Source organism: Manis pentadactyla, chromosome 9 (assembly GCF_030020395.1).
Source record: "Manis pentadactyla isolate mManPen7 chromosome 9, mManPen7.hap1, whole genome shotgun sequence".
NCBI classification, from domain to species: Eukaryota; Metazoa; Chordata; class Mammalia; order Pholidota; family Manidae; genus Manis; species Manis pentadactyla.
The window spans coordinates 87,353,043-87,369,844 of record NC_080027.1 but is presented as its reverse complement, the minus strand read 5'-3'; the positions used below and the strand labels follow the sequence as shown (position 1 = coordinate 87,369,844).

The window sequence follows — 16,802 nt, the reverse complement described above, 5'->3', positions numbered from 1 at the left end:
CTGAAAACTCTTGGAGTACAGTTCCTCTGAGTGCTTCCCACCTCCCACATATATGAACTGAGGGAGTTTTAATCAGTCACTGGAATATCTCATACAGAGGGAAATCTTTCAGTCTTTAACTGGATGACATTGGTACTTATATCTTTTTGGGTAATACTTCTGTACCCCATTTGGAATTATATTTCCTTAAAGATATTCTTTCTGTATGCTTTTTGACCTTTATCAGCTTCCATAAGAACAACATAACTTATGGGAACATAACTGGATTATCTGTTTCCAGTTTGGAGGTGATGATGTACGCCAATTTGACAATAACCTCAGAATCAAATACATGTGCCTATGATATAAAAGATTTCAAACAGAACACTAAGATAAATGAGAAGAACAATGGTAGAAAGTGGCCCTTGAATGAGAGTACAAAGCAAATCCCCAGAGTCCAAGAGAGTCATTGTTTACACTGAGCTGGGGAAGGAGAACAAATACACTCTACAGCCTTTGAGTTCTTCTGCCAAATATATAAAGTCTGTAGAGCCTGGTGTAATCTAAAAATGGATATTCCACCAGAGAATAGGTAATTATCCAGTAATCATCATTACCAAAGGCAGACTTCAGGCTCCAGAAAACTCCTAAATTCCCTGACAAGTAAATCATGAGTGGAAAATGCACTGATCATTGTAGAGAAACATGATAAACTGAGGATGGCAAGCAATAGAGTGACAGTTGGAATTCCAAATGCCAATTTTCATTTGTTGACCATTTAATCTGGGGTAAATCTGAATCGCTGAACTGAACAGGAAAAAATTTCAGGAGCCATCTATTCCATTTTCCTTTTCCCTAACCAAGTTAAGAGGGAAGTGTCTAACCTGCATTTAATACAAACTGTATTATGAATGAGAATGAAATTAACCTCTTCCTGTTAATGTTAATGACACTGCATGAAAAAGTGAATTACATACCCTTCTCCCCCAGCATGGAAAACTAGCACAGAAATCTACTTGCAAGACACTCCAAGAAATATGAGGACAATATCTGGCAAAGAATTGGATTAAAAGAGAGATTTTGAAAAAGCAATGAAAGTGTTAACTTCAGATTGGATTAAAGATGGTGGCATGAGAGGTGGGACAGAGACCTCCTCCTAAAACCAAATATAATAAGGAAATATAATTTAATACAACTAATCCTGAAAGAACAACAGGAAAGAAGGCTGCACCAGACTGCATACACCTGGAGAAAAGAGCAGATCTCATGGACCAGGGTAACATACCAAAGGTGTGACCCAGTGAGGCCCAAGCCCTTGCCCCACCCCAGCTCACCAGTGGGAGGAAGAGAAACAGTGGGGAGGGCATGGGTCAGGGACTGCTGAACACCTAGCCCTGGAAATATGCTCTGGGAGCATAAACCTACATTTCATGGTGCTCTGGTGATTTAGTGCAGTTGGAAAGCTAAGACAGGCAGAATACCTGGAGAGATGGAGATTCCAGCTGCCTGTGGAAGACAGGGATTCATATCTGGAAGATCTGGGTGGGCAGTCTGAGAGACTTCCTAAAAATGAGAGGGATGCTAAAGGGGCAAGGATTACATAGAGCTCACTGCTGAGGAGAAAGGACAGGTAGACAAAATTGTCCAGATGCACTCTGCCCAGCAGGTTGGGAACTTTCACAATCTTCAGGCGCTCCATCTCCCTGACTGGCTATGCAGCTCCAAGGCCCCCAACCATGATACGCAGCCTGCTGTGTCTTCCTCCTAGCTAGCCTGAACCTGGCTCAGGCTCTCAAACCAGCAACCCCTGCCCTGGCATCAGGCCAGCCAGAGGGAAGGCCTGCCTATGGCAGCTACAAACACAATGCATAGAGGCTTACACCTGTGGGTTCAGCCCAGTGGTTCTGGCAGTGGAGACAGGCATAGCAGCTGGGAAGCAGGGAATAGCTCTTTCCTACCCCCAAGCAACAAAACCACTCACCTGCAATGCCTGACATTGCTACACGGGCTGAGCAGCTCCAGAGAGTAGAGCTTATGGGCACTAGAGGGCACCACAGACAAATTATGAAATGTCAAAGGTACCTGGTTCAAAGCAAAATTATGAATACATATGAGAAAGATCCAAAAGAAATCGACCTCATGAAACTTCCTGAAAGAGATTTTAAAATAAAAATCATTAACATGCTCATGGAGATACAAAAAAGTATTCAACAACTCAGGAATGAATTTAGGATGGAGATCCAATCATTGAAGAACACAATGGTGGAGGGTATTAAAAGCAGATAAGATATGGTGGAGGAGATGATAAATGAAATATAAATTAGGGAAGAGGAATACAAAGAAGCTGAGGTGAGAGAAAAAAGAATCTTTAGGAATGAAAGAATACTGAGCGAACTGTGTGACCAATCCAAATGGAACAATATTTGTATTACAGGGGTACCAGAAGAAGAAGAGAGAGAAAAAGAGAAAGTGTCTTGGAGAAAGTAACTGCTGAAAACTTCCTCAATCTGTGGAAGGAGATAGTCTCTCAGCCATGGAGGTGCACAGATCTTCCAAAGCAAGGGACCCAAGGAAGACAATACCAAGACATATAATAATTAAAATGGCAAAGATCAAGGATAAGGACAGACTATTAAAATCAGCCAGAGAAAGAAATAAGATCACATACAAAGGAAAACCCATCAGGCTGTCATCAGACTTCTCAGCAGAAACCTTACAGGTCAGAAGGGAGTGGCATGATGTATTTAATGCCATGAAGCAGAAGGGCTGTGAACCAAGAACACTTTATCTGACAAGATTATCATTTAAATTTGAAGGAGGGATTAAACAACTTCCAGATAAGCAGAAGCTGAGGCAATTTACCTCCCACAAACCATCTCTACAGTGTATTTTGGAGGGACTGCTATAGATGGAAGTGTTTCTAAGGTTAAATAGCTCTCACCAGAGGTAATATAAAGGGATAGACAAAGAGTACAGAATATGATACCTAATTAATAAAGAATGGAGGAGGAAGAAAATAAGGGGGAAAAAAAGAACCTTTAGATTGTGTTCATAATAGCATATTAAGTGAGTTAAGTTAGACTCTTAGATAGTAAGGAAATTACCCTTGAACCTTTGGTAAACATGAATCTAAAGTCTGCAATGGCAATAAGTAAATATCTTTCAATAATCACCCTAAATGTAAATGGTCTGAATGCACCAATCAAAAGACACAGAGTCACTGAATGGATAAAAACAAGACCCATATGCTGCCTACAAGAGAATCACTTTAAACCCAAAGACATACACAGACTAAAAGCAAAGGGATAGAAAAAGATATTTCATGCAAGTAATAGGGAGAAAAAAGCGGGAGTTGCAGCACTTGCATCAGACAAAATAGACTTGAAAATAAAGAAAGTCATAGGAGAGAAAGAAGGACATTACATAATGATAAAGGGGTCAATCCAACAAGAGGATATAACCATTATAAGTATCTATGCACCCAACACAGGAGCACCTACATATGTGAAACAAATCCTAACAGAATTAAAGGGGATATAGAATCTAATGCATTGATTTTAGGAGAATTCAACACTCCACTTACTCCGAAGGACTGATCAAGCAGACAGAAAATAAGTAAGGACACAGAGACATTGAACAATACATTAGAACAGATGGAACTAACAGACATCTACAGAACTCTCCACCCAAACCAGCAGAATACACATTCTTTTCAAGTGCACATGGAACATTCTCCAGAATAGACCACATACTAGGCCACAAAAAGAGCCTCAGTAAATTCAAAAAGATTGAAATTGTACCAACCAACTTCTCAGATCACAAGGGTATAAAACTAGAAATAAATTGTACAAAGAAAAAAAAAGGCTCACAAACACATGGAGGCTTAACAACATGCTCCTAAATAATCAATGGATCAATCACCAAATTAAAACAGAGATCAAGCAATATATGGAGACAAATGAAAACAACAGCACAATGCCCCAACTTCTGTGGGACACAGCAAAGGCAGTTCTAAGAGGGAGGTTATAGCAATCTGGGCCTATTTAAAGAAGGAATAACAATCCGAAATGAATAGTTTAAATTCACAATTATTGAAATTGGAAAAGAAGAACAAATGAAGCCCACAGTCAGCAGAAGGAGGGACATAATAAAGATCAGAGAATAAATAAATAAAATTGAGAAGAATAAAACAATAGAAAAAGTTAATGAAACCAAGATCTAGTTCTTTGAAAAAATTAACAAAATAGATAAACCCCTAGCCAGACTTTTTATGAAAAAAAAAGAGAATCTACACACATAAACAGAATCAGAAATGAAAAGGAAAAATCATCATGGAAACCATAGAAATACAAAGAATTACTGGAGAATACTATGAAAATATATATGCTAAAAAACTGGATAACCTAGAAGAAATGGACAACTTTCTAGAAAAATACAACCATCCAAGGCTGACCAAGAAAGGAACAGAAAATCTAAACAAGCCAATTACCAGCAATGAAATTGAATTGGTACACAAATAACTACACAAGAACAAAACTGCTGGGCCTGATAGATTCACAGCTTAAGATAATACCCACCCTCCTTAAAGTTTTCCAAAAAAATGGAAGAGGAGGGGATACTTCCAGACTCATTCTATGAAGCAAGCATCACTCTACTACCAAAACCAGGCAAAGACACCACAAAAAAGGCAAACAAAAGACCACCATCCCTGATGAACATGGATGCAAAAATACTCAACAAAATATTAGCAAACCAAATTCAAAAATACATCAAGAAGATCATACACCATGACCAAGTGGGATTCCTCTCAGGGATGGAAGGATGGAACAACATTTGAAAATCCATCAACATCATCCACCACATCAACAAAAATAAGGACAAAAACAACATGATAATTTCCATAGATGCTGGAAAAGCATTAGACAAAATTCAACATCCATTTATGATAAAAACTCTGAACAAAATGGGTTTAGAGGGCAAGTACCTCAACATAATAAAGGCCATGTATGACAAACCCACATTGAACATCATACTTAATAGTGAGAAGCTGAAAGCATTTCCTCTAAGATTGAGAACAAGCTAAGGATGCCCACTCTCCCCACTGTTATTCAACATAGTACTAGAGGTCCTAGCCATGGCAATCAGACAACACAAAGAAACACAAGGCATCCAGATAGGTAAGGAAGAAGTCAAACTGTCACTGTTTCAGATGACATGATATTGTACATAAAAAACCCTAAAGAATCCACTCCAAAACTACCAGAACAAATACCTGAACTCAGCAAAGTTGCAGGATACAAAATTAATACACAGAAATCTGTTGCTTTCCTATACACTAACAATGAACTAGCAGAAAGAGAAATTAGGAAACAATTCCATTCACAATTGCATCATAAATAATAAAATACCTAGGAATAAACCTAAGCAAGGAAGTGAAAGATCTGCACCCTGAAAACTACAAGACACTCATGAGAGAAATTAAAGAGGATATTAATAAATGGACATTCATCCCATGTTCTCGGGTAGGAAGAATTAATATTGTCAAAATGGCAATCCTGTCTAAAGCAGTCTACAGATTTAGTGCAATCCCTATCAAAATACCAACAGCATTCTTCAATGAACTGGAACAAACAGTTCTAAAATTCATGTGGAACCACAGAAAGACCCTGAATAGTCAAAGCAATCCTGAGAAGGAAGAATAAAGCAGGGATGATCTCACTCATCAACTTCAAGCTCTACTACAAAGCCACAGTAATCAAGACAATTTGGTGCTGGCACAAGAACAGACCCATAGACAAGTGGAACAGAATAGAGAGTCTATATATTAACCCAAACATATATGGTCAATTAATATATGATAAAGGAGCCATGGATATACAATGGGGAAATGAGAGCCTCTTCAACAGCTGAGGTTGGCAAAACTGGGCAGCTATATATAAGAGAATGAAACTGGATTACTGTCTAACTCCATACAGAAAAGTAAACTCAAAATGGATCAAGGACCTGAATGTAAGTCATGAAACCATGAAACTCTTAGAAGAAAATATAGGCAAAACTCTCTTGACTATAACATGAGCAACTTCTTCATGAACATATCTCCCCAGGCAGGGGAAACAAAAGCAAAAATGAACATGTTGGACTATATCAAATAAAGAAGCTTCTGTACAGCAAAGGATGCGATCAGTAGAACAAAAAGGCATCCTACAGTATGGGAGAACATATTCATAAATGACAGATCCGATGAGGGGTTGACATCCAAAATATACAAAGCTCATGCACCTCAACAAACAAAAAGCAAATAACCCAAATAAAAAAATGGGGATAGGATCTGAATAGACACTTCTCCAAAGAAGAAATTCAGGTGGCCAACAGACACATGAAAAGATGCTCCACATCGCTAAGCATCAGAGAAATGCAAATTAAAACCACAATGAGATATCACCTCACACTAGCTAGGATGACCAACATCCAAATGACAAACACCAACAAATGTTGTCGAGGATGTGGAGAAAGGGGAACCCTACTACACTGCTGGTGGGAATGTAAATTAGTTCAACCATTGTGGAAAGCAGTATGGAGGTTCCTCAAAAAACTAAAAATAGAAATACCATTTGACCCAGGAATTCCACTTCTAGGAATTTACCCTAAGAATGCAGCACTCCAGTTTGAAAAAGACAGATGCACCCCTATGTTTATCGCTGCACTATTTACAATAGCCAAGATATGGAAGCAACCTAAATGTCCATCAGTAGATGAATGGATAAAGACGTGGTACACATACACAATGAAATATTACTCAGCCATAAGAAAAAAACAGATCCTACCATCTGTAACAACATGGACGGAGCTAGAGGATATTATGCTCAGTGAAATAAGCCAGGTAGAGAAAGACAAGTAACAAATGATTTCACTCATATATGGAGTATAAGAACAAAGGAAAACTGAAGGAACAAAACAGCAGCAGAAGCACAGAACCCAAGAATGGACTAATAGTTGCCAAAGGGAAAGAGACCGGGGAGGATGGGTGGGAAGGGAGGGACAAGGGTGGGAAAAAAGAAAGGGGGCATTACGATTAGCATGTATAGTGTGGGGGGGCACAGGGAGGGCTGTGCAACACAGAGAAGACAAGTAGTGATTTTACAGCATCTTACTATGCTGATGGACAGTGACTTTGAAGAGGTATGTGGGGGGAATTTGGTGAAGGGGGAGCCTAGTAGTCATAATGTTCTTCATGTAATTATAGATTAATGATATCAAGATATAAAAAAAAGAAAAAAAAATGGGGATAGGATCTGAATAGACACTTCTCCAAAGAAGAAATACAGATGGCCAACAGGCACATGAAAAGATGCTCCACATCATTAATCATCAGAGAAATGCAAATTAAAACCACAATGAGATATCAACTCACACTAGTTAGGATGACCAACATCCAAATGACAAACAACAATAAATGTTGTCGAGGATGTGGACAAAGGGGAACCCTACTACACTGCTGGTGTGAATGTAAATAAGTTCAACCTTTGTGGAAAGCAGTATGGAGGTTCCTCAAAAAAATAAAAATAGAAATACCATTTGACCCAGGAATTCCACTCCTAGGAATTTACCCTAAAAATGCAGGAGCTCAGTCCGAAAAAGATATATGCACCCCTATGTTTATCGCAGCACTATTTACAATAGCCAAAAAATGGAAGCAACCTAAGTGTCCATCAGTAGATGAATGGATAAAGAAGAGGTGGTACATATACACAATGGAATATTATTCAGCCATAAGAAGAAAACAAATCCTACCATTTGCAACAACATGGATGCAGCTAGAGGGTATTATGCTCAGTGAAATGGGCCAGGCAGAGAAAGACAAGTAACGGAATTATTTCACTCATCTGTGGAGTGTGGGAGCAAAGGAAAAACTGAAGGAACAGAACAGCAGCAGGATCACAGAACTCAAGAAAGGAATGGCAGTTGCCAAGGGGAAAGGGACTGGGAAGGATGGGTGGGATGGGAGAGAGAAAGGCGGGGGAGAAGAAAGGGAGCCTTACGATTGTCATGCATATTGTGTGTGCGGGGGTGGCGCTGGGAGGGCTTTGCAACACAGAGTAGACAAGTAATGATTTTACAGCATCTTACTATGCAGATGGACAGTGACTGATGGGGTATGTGTGGGGGACTTGGTGAAGGGGGGTGTCTAGTAACCATAATGTTCTTCATGTAATTGTAGATTAATGATACCAAAAAAAACCTGGGAATAATTTATGAACTAAAGAATGTGACTGAGTCTCATTGTACAGATAAGGAAGAATTTATATATGATTTATAAAATAATTTTATAAAATAAACTGATAGGGCAAGAGCATAGAATATTTTGAATACAAAAAGATTTATCATTGTATTTACATTACTGCATTTAGATAATCTCTACCAGTAAAATTCACATTTAATTAAAAATAAAAATAATTAGCAATGTTTGATTAGGGTGGCAGCTGGTCAGTATGGAGATGATAAGCACCTCACCTAAAGAGAGAATAGACATTTTAATGTAATCAGTGAAAATCCTTTTAGATATAATGAAGAAGCAGAAATTGTAACAATGCTGAAAGTTTTACAATGCTGAAAGTTTCTCTTCAACCTGAAATATCTTTTCCCTACTTCCATTATCCAACCTTTCAGGACCATCTCAAATGCCATGTTTTGCATGAAGTTTTTTCCTGATTGTGTGGCCCCATAACCAATTTCCATCATATCTCACTTATAACTCTCTACTGGTACTCCCAACTTGCTGCCTTGTTTTAAAGTTACAGGACTTATTTCTCCTAATAGACTGTATGTTCTACAGTCATACTCATCTTTATCTCTATTATGTTACTTAACACATAGTAGATAATACTCCATAAAGGCTTGTTGTAGTTGATTTAGAAAGAGAAGAGAAAATAGATAAGTAATACCAGGTAGCAAGTACCAGGACATATATTTGTGGCTAGCTACAAATATTGGGTGTATTGGAAGTCTACGTTTTATAAACTTTTTAAAAGTCCAGGTTTTTCATCTGACATTAGTATTGTAATATTGCAATACGAGCTTTGTTTTGATTAGTACCTGCCTGGAATGTTTTTCTATGCTTTAATTTCAATTGTTCTGGGTCATTTTGTTTTAGGTATATCTTTTGTAAGTCGTATATAGCTGGATTTTGTTTTTTATCCAACTTTACAATGTCTGTATTTCAATAACTGAGTTCTTTATTAATTTCCTCCATCTTTGTTTGCCTTTTCTATGAACTATTTTTCTTTGACTTTTTTTCCTTTCCTGCTTTAGTAGCGTTTTTAAAGAAATTCTTTTCTCCTCCCTTGATGATACTGGAAGCTATGACAGAATCTATAATCTTTTAGTATTCCTCTTAAAAATTCAACATATATATTTAGCTGCATATTTTTAAAAAATCTATATCACTCATTATCTTTATCACTCTCCTAAGCAAGACAAGGATCAACACACACTTTAAATAACTACAAGCAGTCTTATCTTCTGATATTATTGTCTAGAATTTGATTTTTTGGTCCAAAACTTTTACTGTGGTAAAGTACATATAATGTAATATTTATCATTTTAATAAGTGTATAATTCAGTGGCTTAAATACATTCATAATGCTGTGTAACCATCAAGTGTATAATTCAGTGGCTTAAATACATTCATAATGCTGTGTAACCATCAACACTATCTATACCCAGAATTTTATCATCATCCCCACCAAAAAACTATATCAATTAAACAGTAACTCCCCCTTCCACCTTTCTCTCCATCTCTGGTAACCTCTATTCTACTTTCTTTTTCCACGAATTTGCCTAGTCTAGGTACCTCTTATAAGTGAATCGTACAATCTCTGTCTTTGCATGTCTGGCTTATTTTCAGTAAGTTTTCAAGGTCCATCCAGGTTGTGGCTTATATCAGATTGTATTCCTTTTTAAAGCTGAATAATATTCCATTGTATGTATATACCACATTTTGTTTGTCCATTCATCTGTTGAACACATACATGGGTTGTTACCTCCTCTTGGCTATTGTGAATAATGCTTGTTAACACTGACATGCAAATGTCTCTTCTTCAAATATCCTGCATTTTGGAATATCAGTTCTTTTGGGTATATATGTGGAAGTCATGTAGTAGTTCTATGTTTAATCTTTTGAAAACCACAAACCACCAAAGTATATGCAATATTGGCTGCATCATTTTACATTCTCACCAGCAATTCACAAGGGTTCCAATTCCCCTCATCCTTACCAACATGTTAGTTCACTTTTTTTTAATGCCATCCTGGTAATTGTAAAGTGATATCTCATTGTGGTTTTGATTTGCATTTCTCCAGTGAGTAATTACATTGAACATCTTCTCATGTGCTTATTGGCCATTTATATATCTTCTTTGGAGAAATGTCTATTAAGTATTTTGCCTATTTCTGAATAATGTTCTTTTTTGTGAAGTTGTAGGAGTTCTTTATATATTTTGGATATGAATCCCTTATCAGACATAAGAGTTGTAAATATTTTCTCTCATTCTGTAGGCTGTCTTCTCACTTTCTTTTATTTCCTTTATTGAAGTATCATTGATATACAATTTCATATTGGTTTCAAATGTACAACATAGTGGTTCAACAGTTACCCATATTATTAAATCCTCACCCCATCTAGTGTGGTTACTATCTATCAATGTAGAAGGATGTTACAGAATCACTGACTATATTCTCCATGCTGTACTACCTTTTATCTTCCCACTTTCTTGATAGCATCCTTTAATGCACAAAAGTTCTTAATTTTGATGAAGTCCAATTTACCGATTTTTTTCTTTTGTTCCCTATGCTTTTGGTGTCATATTTGAAACCATAAAGACAATAGATTGTTTTCTTCTAAGAGTTTTAGTTTTAGCTCTTAAGTTTAGGTGTTTGATTCACTTTGAGTTTTGTATAAGGTACAAGGTAAAGGTCAAACTTTCTTCTTTTGCATGTGGATACCCAGTTTTCTTAGCACCACTTTTTGAAAAGTCTAGAACAGTCCTTTCCCCCAATAAATGATACCCTTGGCACCCTTGTTGAAAATCAATTGACTGTACAAGTAAGGGTTTATTTCTGGGCTCTCTATTCCATTCCAGCGATCTGTATGACTTTTTTTCTGCCAGTAACATACTTTTTTAATTATTGTGGCTTTGTATTGAGTTTCAAAGTTGCAAAGTTTGAGCCTTTCAACTATATTCTTTTTTTTTTTCAAGATTGTCCTGGCTATTTGGGGGCACCTTGCAATTTCACATGAATTTGAGGATTGGCTACTCCATTACTGTGAAAAAAATCTGCTTTAATTTTGATAGAGATTGTGTTGAATCTGTGGATTGCTTTAGGTAGTATTGACATCTTAACAATGTGAAGCCTACCTATGCATGAACATAGGATATCTTTCCATTTATATAGGTCTTCTTTAGTTTCATTCAGCAGTGTTTTATAGTGTTCAGTATGCAAGTCCTTCACTTCCTTGGTTAGATTTATCCCTAAAAATTTAATTTTTTTAGATGCTACAATTTAGAATTGCTTTCTTAATTTCCTTTATGATTGTTGATTGCTGGTACATAAAAATACAGTTGATTTTTGTGTGTTGATTTTGTATCCTTCACCTTTGTTGAATTTGTTTATAGTAGCTTTTTTTGTGGATTCCTTGGAATTTACTATACATAGAATCATGTCACCAGCAAATAGTGATAATTTTACTTTTTCCTTTCCAATTGGAATGTCTTTTATTTCTTTTGACTTCTCATTTTAAAATTTAATGCTCATTACTTTTAAAGATCAATAGTTAATTAACTTTACCAAAATATACCAATTTTTAATCTCACTACTGTTTCTTTCATTCTGCTTTTTCCCTCTTGGTTCAATTATTTTCTTGCTCAAGTACATCCTTTAAGTAAGCTCCACAGTCACTTTTCATACTGGACCAACCTGTTTTGGAATTGACACATTTTTGGATTTTATAAAGGCAGTATGTTGCACAAACCAGATATGATATGATACCTCCAGTGTGGCTTGGGTAGTGGCCCAGTGACAAACAAATTAAAATTTTCACAGTAAAGTGTATACTTATACTAAGTAGGACAAATAATGACCAAAAAAACTAGTCCAGATCAAGTTTGCCCTCAAATGAGTTTACTGAAAACTTGCCAAAAAACTTGGCTTTTCTAAGCTTTTTTTGTTTTGAACTGAATTTCTGAATATTCATAAACCTGTTGTTTTCATAAAAGCTTGTGGGTGGTAAATGCTCTCAGCATTCATCTTAAGAATCTTTTCATTTTTACCCTCTGGAGTGATGGTTTAACAGAGTGTAGAATTCTAGGTTGCCATTTACCTTCCTTCAGCACTTCAAAGATACTACTCCATTGTCATCTAGCATCTGTCACTGTTGTCAGGAAGCCAGCTGTCAAACTCCTGCCATTCTTATTGGAGTTAATTATTCTTATCATTCATATAAGTTATTTTATTCATCATTAATGTTCTGCAGATTCTACAATGTGTCTACTATGTAGGTGTAGTTTTATTTATCTGCTCAACACTTTCATTTGACCTATATCTTTTGTCAATTCTAGATAAGTCTCAGATTTTGCCTCATTGCTTTCTTATCTATCCTTTTCTTCTGAATCTCCTATTAGATAACATTTAAGTCTCTCAATGTTTCCTATCTACCCTTTCATAGTTTTCATCTCCTTATCTTTGTGTTTCACTTAGTATTATTTTAGAATAATATACTTAGAATTCTCTATTCTATTATGTCTAGTCTAAAGTTTATTTTTCTGTTGCATTTTTTGAATTTCAGTAACTTTTTTATTTCTAGAACTTTTAGTTGGTGTATTAAAGAATATACATAGTTTTGTTTCATATTGCCTGTTTTTGTTTCCCAACTTTTGTTCTCTTTTTAAATAACTACCATTCCTTCCCTTATTTCCCCAAGGATACTAAACTTTACATCAAAGTCAATTAAAAATAATTAGTCTTATGTTCTCTTGAGCAAATTTTTATTTCAATTGTTGGCTTTATTGGCTTTCTTAACATTAGTTTTCCTCATGTATTTTGAAATTTCAGTGTGCAGATTCATCTTAAGCAGGAGATTTTCACTGTCTCCATTTGATTACTCCCTTACTCTCTCCTGAGGACAGATCCTAGTCCAGAAGCAGTTCTTATATAGGATGACATAAAACTCTATTCCGAATGATATTGGGGATATCATAAAGATTTTCACTGAATATCACTAAGTCCTGGCTTTAAGGCTGTCTGCTTTCTCTCATATTCCTAGGTTTTATATAAGCCATTTTCCACATACCAATGATAACCTTTTGTGAGTCTCCTGCCCTGTGTGTGACACTTTTAATCTCTATTATTCCACAAGAAATGAGCTATTACTCACCTGTGCTTGCTTCTGAACAAAGGGTAGGAGGCCTGTGGTTTTAGTTTTAGATTCTTTAGCATTGTGGTTTTGTTTAGTTCCTGGTCCATAAATGAATTTATATTGATTTTACACATGGCTTCTTACATTTTCTTTTCAGAAAACTTTATGTATCACTATCATGTGTTTGGAATGGAGAGGAGGGTGAAATCATAAAATCTGTGAGTCATTATGATTGGAAATCCCAAACAAATTTCTACCTGCACAAAAATGCACATTCTTGCTAGTTTTTCATTGTATTTAATTAAACTAAAACATTATTTGACAGACACCAGTGTTACCTCTAAAAATCAAACAAAAAATTTCTTTAAAATATCTTACAGGCAATAGCATATTAAGTGAGTTAAGTTAGACTCTTAGATAGTAAGGAAGTTAACCTTGAACCTTTGGTAACTATGAATCTAAAACCTGCAATGGCAATAAGTACATACCTATCAATAATCACCCAAAATGTAAATGGACTGAATGCACCAATCAAAAGATATAGAGTCACCGAATGGATGAAAAAAAAAACAAGACCCATCTATATGCTGCCTACAGGATACTCACTTTAAAGCCAAAGACATACACAGACTAAAAGCAAAGGGATGGAAAAAGATATTTCATGCAACTAATAAGGAGAAAAAAGCAGGAGTTGCAGTACTTGTATCAGAGAAAATAGACTTCAAAACAAAGTAACAAGAGACAAAGAAGGATATTACATAATGATAAAGGGGTCAATCCAACAAGAAGATACAACCGTTATAAATATCTATGCTCCCAACACAGGATCACCTACATATGTGAAACAAATACTAACAGAATTAAAAGGGGAAATTAAATGCAATGCATTCATTCTAGGAGACTTTAACACTCCCCTAACTATGAAAGACAGATCAACCAGACAGAATATAAGTAAGGAGACAGAGGAACTGAACAATACATTAGAATAGATGGACCTAACAGACATCTACAGAAAGCTACACCCAAAAGCAGCAGAATACACACTCTTCTCGAGTACACATGGAACATTTTCAAGAATAGATCACATACTAGGGCACAAAAAACCCTCAGTAAATTAAAAAAGATTGAAATAGTACCAACCAGTTTCTCAGACCATAAAGGTATGAAACTAGAAATAAATTACACAGAGAAAATGAAAACCCCCACAAACACATGGAGGCTTCACAACAAGAGAAAATCGTTCTAAAATTCATATGGGACCACAAAACACCCTGAATAGCCAAAGCAATCCTAAGAAGGAAGAATAAAACAGGGGGTGATGATGCTTACCAACTTCAAGCTCTACTACAAAGCCACAGTAATCAAGACAATTTGGAACTGGCACAAGAACAGACATATAGTCCAATGGAACAGACTAGAGAGCCCTGATATAAACCCAACCATATATGGTCAATTAATATATGATAAAGGAGCCATGGACATACAATGGGGAAATGACAGCCTCTTCAACAGCTGGTGTTGGCAAAACTGGACAGCCCCATGCAAGAGAATGAACCTGGATTATTGTTTAACCCCACACACAAAAGTAAATTCAAAATGGATCAAAGACCTGAATGTAAGTCATGAAACCATAAACTCTTAGAAGACAACATTGGCAAAAACCTCGTGAATATAAGCATGAGCAACTTCTTCCTGAATGCACCTTCTTGAGCAAGGGAATCAAAAGCAAAAATGAACACATGGGACTACATCAAACTAAAAAGTTTCTGTACAGCAAAGGACACCATCAACAGAACAAAAAGGCATCCTACAGTATGGGAGAATATATTCATAAATGACATATCCGACAAGGGGTTAACATCCAAAATATATAAAGAACTTACACGCATCAACACCCAAAAAGTAAATAACCCGATTAAAAAATGGGCAGAGGATATGAAGAGACAGTTCTCCAAAGAAGAAATTCGGATGACCAACAGCACATGAAAAGATGCTCCACATCATTAATCCTCAGGGAAATGCAAATTAAAACCACAATGAGATATCACCTCATACCAATAAGGATGGTCAGCATCGAAAAGACTAAGAACGACAAATGCTGGAGAGGATGCAGAGAAAGGGAAACCCTCCTACACTGCTGGTGGGAATGTAAGCTAGTTCAACCATTGTGGAAAGCAATATGGAGTTTCCTCAAAAAACTAAAAATAGAAATACCATTTGACCCAGGAATCCCACTCCTTGGAATTCACCCAAAGAATACAACTTCTCAGGTTCAAAAAGATATATGCACCCCTATGTTTATTGCAGCACTTTTTACAATAGCCAAGATATGGAAGCAACCTAAGTGTCCATCAGTAGATGAATGGATAAAGAAGAGGTGGTACATATACACAATGGAATACTATTCAGCCATAAGAAAGAAACAAATCCTACCATTTGCAACAATATGGATGGAGCTAGAGGACATTATGCTCAATGAAATAAGCCAGGTGGAGAAAGACAAGTGCCAAATGATTTCCCTCATTCGTGGAGTGTAACAACGAAGCAAAACTGAAGGAACAAAATAGCGGTAGACTCAGAGACTCCAAGAAGGAACTAGTGGTTATGAAAGGAGAAGGGTGTGGGAGGGCATGTGGGGAGGGAGGGAGTAGTGGATTGAGGGGTATTATGTTTAGTACACATGGTGTGGTGGATTACGGGGAAGACAGTGCATCACAGAGGAGGCAAATAGTGAATCTGTGGCATCTTACTACACTGATGGACAGTGACTGCATTGGGGTATGGGTGGGGACTTGATAATATGGCTTAATGTAGTAACCACATCGTTTCTTCATGTGAAACCTTCATAAGAGTGTATATCAATAATAATTTAATAAAAAATTACAAAAACATTTCTTACAGGCCACACAGATGTATACTATGTATTCACCTCAAACAGATTTCTCTAAAACTATTATTCAGACTTCAATAAGCAAATTCTTTCATTCTTCAAGTTGCTGTTTTTATTCCCTTGATAAATTTTGGCATAATTTCAAATGTACAGAAAACTTGTGAGAATAGCACAAAGAATTCCTGAATATCCTTCACCTAGATTACTCAAATGTAAATGTTTTACTACATTTGCGCTCAATCAAATGCTTTTTCCCTTAATCTCTCTCTTCCACACACACACGCATACGTGCGTATTACTATTTTTCTGAATTGTTTAAAACTGGGAGACCCAAGTCTCCTTTTTCCGCTGAATACAGCATATTTCCGAAAAATTAATGAATTCTTACACAATCACGATAATGATCGATATCAGTAAATTAAAATTGAATCAATACTATTATTTAATCTATAGGCCTTATTAATATTACACCACTTGTCCCAGTAGCACCCCCTTTATAGGGAAAGAGAATTCAAGGTTATA

At 36.4% G+C, this 16,802-nt stretch overlaps 1 protein-coding gene across 3 annotated transcripts in view; it reads right to left on the bottom strand.

The window, feature by feature from the left end:
* CSTPP1 (centriolar satellite-associated tubulin polyglutamylase complex regulator 1) overlaps window positions 1-16,802 on the bottom strand; it is a 309,647-nt gene that overhangs the window by 158,643 nt on the left and 134,202 nt on the right. The window lies entirely within an intron of this gene.